This window comes from Anabrus simplex, chromosome 5 (assembly GCF_040414725.1).
Source record: "Anabrus simplex isolate iqAnaSimp1 chromosome 5, ASM4041472v1, whole genome shotgun sequence".
In the NCBI taxonomy this organism is placed as follows: domain Eukaryota; kingdom Metazoa; phylum Arthropoda; class Insecta; order Orthoptera; family Tettigoniidae; genus Anabrus; species Anabrus simplex.
Window position 1 is genome coordinate 45,665,922 of NC_090269.1, and position 7,760 is coordinate 45,673,681.

Here is a 7,760-nt window from a genome sequence, read left to right on the forward strand (position 1 = left end):
TATTCGGAACAGGAAGACGAGAAGCTTGTTTTGCAAAACAATCTGCTTTTTCATTACCGTCGATACCCACATGACCTGGTACCCATACTAAAGTTATGGAAATACCTACGTTGTCCAGCATATAAAGGAGACTCTTGACATTGTAAATATACCAATTATAGGATAACCAACGAGCTAGAATAACATAGAGGGGCTGTAAGCCTGTCATCAGCGCTCCCTGCTTGAAGTAAGTTGATAAGGGGCAGCCATGTTAACGATTGTCAAAACAAAGCGAATTGGCGCGAGAGCATATGTTGAGGTGACAGGGAGATCGTGCATGCCTATTTAATTCCCTAAGTTTTAAGAAGTGAAAACATAGATTCTCGCTTTCAAGAATGCCAGCCGTAAGCTCAGCGTATGGTTGTTCTAATCGGAGTAATAAAGCCAAGGATATATCGTACTTTAAGTAAGTATTACTGAATTATAGCCGAGATTCCTTTTTGTAATTTCTGTTTGTAATTCAATCCATTTTATTGTTTACTTAGCGAAAGTACGGATAGCCACGGTAATTGTTTGTCAAATTTTGTTTTAGATTTCGTTTAAAGAACAAGGAGTTAACGGAACAATGCGTTGTGAGGGCGAAAAGAGATAAATGGTATCCCACTCAATTCATTTGCTTATGCTCTGTACATTTCCAGCCCTATTTAATTTTCATTCACATTTACAAATAAAGGAAATGGAGCGCCCACAACCAAGAAAACGTAACCACAAAAAACACTTATTTCGTTCAACCGTACACTAAGTATGGTAAATACAGTATTTTGTTGCTATTTTTGAAATGTATACAGCCTTTATTGTAGATGTCTGTTGCCTTGGTTTTTAAAACTATGCCACACTTCATAATGGACAACTTTCAAGCTTACCTTTCAGCTAGTAATCCCAGTATGATATGGTAATGGGAGAAACATGATATCCCCTCTATATTATAATAAATAATTACACTAAACGATTATTGTGGTAAAGTATTCATGGGCCGCCTCTGTGCTGTACTGGTTAGCGTGAGCAGCTGCCACCCCTGGAAGCCCCTGTTCGATTCCCAGCTCCACCACGAAATTTGAAAAGTGGCACGAGGGCTGGAACGGAATTCTATCAGCCTGGGGAGGTCAACTGAGTAGAAGTGGGTTCGACTCCCACCTCAGCCATCCTCGAAGTGATTTTCCGTGATTTCCCACTCCTCCTCCAGGCAAATGCCGGGATGGTCCCTAACTTAAGGCCACGGCCACTTCCTTCTCCCCCCCCACAAGGCCCCTGTTCAGCATAGCAGGTGCAGCCCTACCTCACATTTGTATCCCCCGACCCAATGTCTCACGCTCCAGAGGTGGGATCCGTCGCTGAGTCCGTGGGAAAAACCAACCCGGGAGGTTAAACAGATTAAGAAAGGAACACAGTACTCATGAGGATGCAATAATTTTAAAAATATGAACAGAATGAGGTTGTAACCTATTGTAGGTCCCTATGATTTTAAGACTTCCTGTCATAAATATTTATGTCCATCGTTTTTATTCTAATTTACGCTTAACCACAACAGCCAAGCAGGGTAACGCTCTTGTTCCGATTTCGAGGCCTATTCGTATGTCACTGTGCGATGATTTCGAACTACCCTACAATCAACTGATCGTGATGTTGGCCTCGTGGCGCAATATGATGAAGTGGCGGTATTCGCTTTAATGCTTCAAGCTATCGACAACGGTCTTTAATTCTCCCCCAGTGATTATAAAATGCGTATTTTCTACACTTTTCGTCATTTAAAGGCCATGCCCCCTTGCTTGTGCGACAACAGGAAACATGGCGGACTTTCGTTCTATTGGCTTCACCCAGGCACCGCTTCCGCTTCTCTATGTTATTCTAGCTCGTTGAGGATAACTCATACGAAACCAAAGATTGTAATGCACTCAGCGAATCCGTATAGAATGTAGCTCGCGTATATCCCTGTCGCTGAACAAAAAGTAAAGCTTGCTGTATGGCGAATAGCTCCGCCGTAAAAATCGAACAGTCACGAGGCAAACCATATTGTTCTTTAACCTTTAGAGAAGGTATATAATAAGCGGAACCAACTCCATTAATGTTCTTTGCCCCATCTGTAAAAATGTTTATGCTTCGTGGAATATGAGAACATTTCACTCTTTTAACAGGACATATCTCGGTCTCCTGCAGACAAGGAACATTAGTAGAGCCATTACGCATAGGCCAAATTATTTGAGGCTTAAAATAAGAAACAGGATAGGGTAAGGTATAGGGTAGTAAAGTAACACTGTGTATTAAGGTACACTGTTTCGACTTCAATGTATTAAACGCATGAAACAGTACAGGCAATCTGCGTAAACCCTGGCGCCGAACGGAATAATACTCCGAGAGTAACTGTAACTTCTGAATTAAAGGATGAATTGTTAAAGAAAACTTTTTAAGTAAATATTTCGTCGCAAGTATTTTTCTACGTACTTGTAAGGGAGCTTCGCAGGCTTCGACTAAAAGGGCATTGGTAGGTGTGGACTTTAAAGCTCCAATACAGGAGCGTATTGCTTTATATTGACAAGTGTTAAGAATATTCAAGTTAGTAGAAGATGCTACGTCAAAAATATGTGATCCGTAGTCCAATATCGTCCTAATAGTGGTTTTGTACAAAGATAGCACCACAACGGGATCTGCCCCCCATTGCCTACGGGTTACGGCCTGTTTGACCTGAATATACCGTTCACTCTTCGAACGCAAATATAAAAAATGATGTTTCCATGTAAGTTTTTGATCGATAAATAACCCAAGATATTTATGGTGACTAACCACTGGTATTTCATACTGATCAAAAGCAAGTGGCGATCGGTCATAGGTTCGGTGATGTGTAAATATCATTGCTCGACATTTCGCTATGGAAAGATTTAACCCATGGGCCTCTAACCATGTTCTAGCTTCATGAAGCGTGAAACTAATATGTTGTCTACAGAGCTGTAAATCTTCATGTGTACAATAAAGCAAAAAATCATCAGCATACGCCTGTAGTCGAGCATGACGTAAAATGACCGTTTCAAAATCTTTCATAAAAAGAGCGAAAAGAATACCACTCAGAATATCGCCCTGTGGCAATCCATTACTTACCTGCCGGGGCTGGAGTGTACAAGGTGTCGATTTAAATCGGAGTGTTCGATAAGTCAGAAGTTGTCTGAGAATGCTGATAAATCCCTCAGGAATCTTAAGAGTTGCAAGTTTTTCCCATAATATGTTCAAAGGTACGGAATCATAAGCCCGTTGAATATCAAGAAAAACCGCTATGGTACTATGTTTTCTATGACGAGCTAATAGTAAATCGATAACAAAACTATTAAATGCATCAGATGTACTGCGTCCCTTAAAAAAGGCATATTGATATCGAGGCGTCAAGTTATAGTATTCTAATACCCATAGGATTCTTCGAAGTAAGATCTTTAGAAAGACTTTACGGATGCACGAACCGAGGACTATACCGCGATAATTACTTACCTCAGTGGGTAACTGCTTATTTTTAAGAATGGGAATTAGGAAAAATTCATTCCAACTAACCGGTGTACTGTGATTGCGAAAAATCTCATTGTACCTATTTAGTAATGCCTTCTTTGCTCTAATAGGTAATAATTGGAGCATTTGATAGGATACATTATCTGGACCTGGGTAAGAATTTGAGCATGATTGGAGTACTGCCTCTAATTCCTGATAGTCGCAGGGTTGTAGCAATACGGAAAAACGTGCGTCTAGTGTGTCTTGGGAATGAACATACTGTGGCACTACAAAATCTGGCGTCTCTCTAACAAGAAAATCTGATAATACTTGACCTGGGATGGTCTTGGCAGGGGAGTGCTGCGTAACTCTTGTGATTGCCCTGATGGCATTCCACAAGTCTGCAATTGGAACCTGACGCGTGAAGGACGATATAAACTTCCTCCAAGCGACACGACGTTTTTGATGGAAAATTCGGCGGGTTTGTGCCATGTGTCGTTTGAGCCGAAAGTAATTTTCAGGTGTTGCGTGCTGCCTATATTGTCGAAACAGTACTTTACGAGTTTGAATCAGCAAATGACATGCATCATCCCACCACTTAACATGCACAGGTTTCCTAGAAGATAAAGGGGGTGAAGCGCTGATGGGGTGATGAAGGTTAATATAAGCTGTTAAAATCTGCAGTCAAGTTTGATATGAAAAAGTATTTTCCGGTATTTTTTGTAACGCATCCTCAATGTAAGCGGTATATATTTGTGGTTTAAATCTCCTCAAAGATCGAATCATGTTATGTTGAAATATGTGGTGCGGTGGAGAAAAGGGTCTGCCTACACCATAAGAAATAACAATAGGGAAATGATCACTAGAATAAGTATCACTCAAAGTATGCCACGTAGCGGTAGACACCATATTTCGCTTACACAATGTTAAATCTACTGCGCTAGGAGGGGCAGAAGGCGCAGTCAAACGCGTAGGAGAGCCACATTCAAAATAGCAAAAGCATGGTTATTTACTTCATTAAGGAACTGTGTACCTTGAAGTGTATCCAAATGTCCTCCCCACAGTGTGTGATGAAGATTAAAGTCCCCAAAGATAAAAACATATGGTTCGGTAGTAAATTGTTGAAAGAATTGGTTCCATTGTCTCTCAGTAATGGAAAATTCAGGAGGACAGTAGATATTCACAAGTAAAAAATGCATATAATATAATCCTATAACATATGTATGGGGTATGCCCTGAATATTCGAATGGATGCGATATGTCACGGACGAGTGGACCAAAAAGGCAACCCCACCATAACCGGGTCCATCATTACGTAAAACTTTGTAATTTGGATACTTTATGCGAGTCTCTAGATGAAACCAAGTTTCTTGTATAGCTAAAAAGTGAGGTACTGTTTCCTGTATTAATTTAAATAGCTCATGACGCTTGTTCATGAGACTTCTAGCATTCCATTGAGTGATTCTGATCATAGAATTGAATAAAACTACAAATCCTGTCCCTTAACTGGAATACATTATGAGCTAACGCGGGGTGATCACCCAATAATTGTACCAATTGCTGAATAGATTGATAAAGACCACTTTGAAGATTCTCTTTGCCTATGAAATGACGAAAGCGGTGGCGCCATGGAGGCGCTACTCGTGGCAACAGGTTCGTCCAAAGGTACCTCCATCCGACGGCTTGCGCCGCCGTAAACAGGGGTAACTCTTGAAGCTGCCATCTCCATGCGGGGAATCTCTCGAACCAAATTTTGATAACCTTCCTTATCATATCCTGGGGCTGGTACTGGCCTCGGTGATTTTAAAATTACTTGTGTGAATTTTCTCTTACGGGGATTCAACTGTGGAGGAGTCTGCCCCTCCCCAGTTAAAGGGGGAAAATTTTGGGAAGTGTCCAATAGATTATATTCACTAGGTTGGACTTTTTGTACAGCGTCCTTGAAAGATAAGTTCTGATGGCTTATGATCTTTTTAATGTGGACTTGCTGTTGGTGAGTTGGACAGTCAACATTGCCAATTGAATGGGAGCCGCGACAATGCACGCATTGCAAGAAAGTTTCCGTACAGTTCGCCGTAGTATGGTGCAATGCGCATTTCCCACACCTGGGACTTGTTGCTCTGCAATGCTTATCAACGTGACCATACCGTTGGCATTTTTTACAGATGATGGGAGCAAAAACATATGGCTCCACCTCTAAATGCACCTGATATAATGACACGTACTGTGGAAGTTTCTGCGCACGAAAAACCACTTTTATAGATCCAGTAGGTACATACTGTGTGCCTTCTTCGTTAACAATTCGACGGTTCAAACGCTTTACAGATTTTATAGTAGCAGGCGACTTTAAGTGCTTTAATATAGCATCCTCGGTCAAGGTCTTCTCTACTCCCCTGATAACTCCTACCCGCAATACATTAGAGCTAGGTATATATGCCCGTAACTTAAGCTCAACTAATATAGGGTGTTTCAAAAATGAATTTGCCTGTACGGCATATACAAATTCTATTTGTACCCTATTTCGTCCCTTGCGGGCCACTGATTTTATGCCTGGAATATTTTTCTCATAGAAAGTTCTACCCAGTGTCATAGGATGCATGTTACCGACATTGCCTGTTGCTGTGGACTCCACAAAAATAATGAAAGGTCCATAATGAGTACTAGGATAAAGTTCCTGCGCCTCAGTCTTCGAAATCGAAGCATCAGTCTCTTTATGCACTACCTCATTGGGTGGAATCGATGTACTCACGGTACTACTATTCTCACTTAGACTATCATCCTCATCCTGGTCCATTTGAACTGTCTCTTCCCGAGCAACTGGGAGGGTTGAAGGATCAGGAGACTCCTCACCACCACTTTGCTCCCCCATAACGTACTTATTACACTCGTAGAATCACTACTCTATACCGTCCACGCTACCTCCTCACAGCGACTGTCAACTCAACTGCACACGAGCACTGCCAAGAGGGAACTATTCGTGAAGTTGATATGGGCTCGTTATTTCACCCATATCTTTCTTTCTTTCTTTCTTTCTTTCTTTCTCTTATATGATCCTGGTTTCTTTCTTTCTTCTTGATATTTGGTTGGGCTCTGTATTTAACTAACACCCAGTTCCAATACTGTATAAATGAAACACTTCCGAACACTCAGAAACACTTGGTTATGGTGACTAATAAACACTTTATCTCACAGGTGTTAAAGCTGGGAAAACTGTGAACCTCTTGTTTATTATCATGTATTGATGGAACCGTAGGACTATTACAAAAGTACTTTAGTACAAAGATGGGTGAAAATTTACATCTTGTGGGTGTAAGGGTAATGGACTTAGGAGTAAGCACGTGGACACAAGGTACTATATATTCACGCCGAAGTGACCCATTTTCGCGTCTTCTATTTGACATACGAGAACTGGTCTACAATTGGTTCTTGTTCTTGTTCTTGAAGTTGATGTGGGCTCGTTATTTCACCCAGACACAATACTTTATTATATTTGCAATTGTTCGACACTCGCACACAATTCCGAGATAGTAGGACACCAATGCAGTTCGCAAAGTTGTCTGATTGAGAGTGCTTGAAGATTGAGTGAAGTAGATCATGCAGTGGACGCACAAAATGGTTTCAAAGTACTTGAAATAGTTCATTAGAAGACGTAGCACCTAGACGGATGAGAATGATTAAATTATGTACACAATACTAGGAGATATAGGAGAATCACAGGGACACAAGGTATACCAATCTTCACGCTAGAGTGGCCGATCTCAGCGACTTCTAAAAAACATACAACACCGGGCCAACATATAAGGGATAAGTAGGAGAGGGCAGTGGAAATACGGGGGGCATTCTCTTTGCGAAGGGGTGAATATATGTAAGAGTGTGGGACTTTGGACAGAGGGAAATTGATATCTGATCAACGTATATGGGGGATTTAGAGAGCGGAAAGTGTTAGTGACATCGTAAACAAAAAAATCAGAGGGGTGTCAGTGTGATGATATGTCGTCAATGAAAATGTACACGCGATCGGTGGTGGGGGACAGATGACAATATACGGTAGCCATGTGGCTTGGTTTAAAAGCAGGCGGTAGGGAGGACGTGAGTCAAATGAGAATATTATGAAATAAGTAAGTGATGTTAATGTATTGCGGTAATGAGGGATTAGAGTTGTAAATTAGAGTGATCTAAGAACTGATTTAATATATTGATTATTGTGTGAAAGGGCTTGTATGCCAGACATGCAATTGACGTGGGAAGAGGAAAAT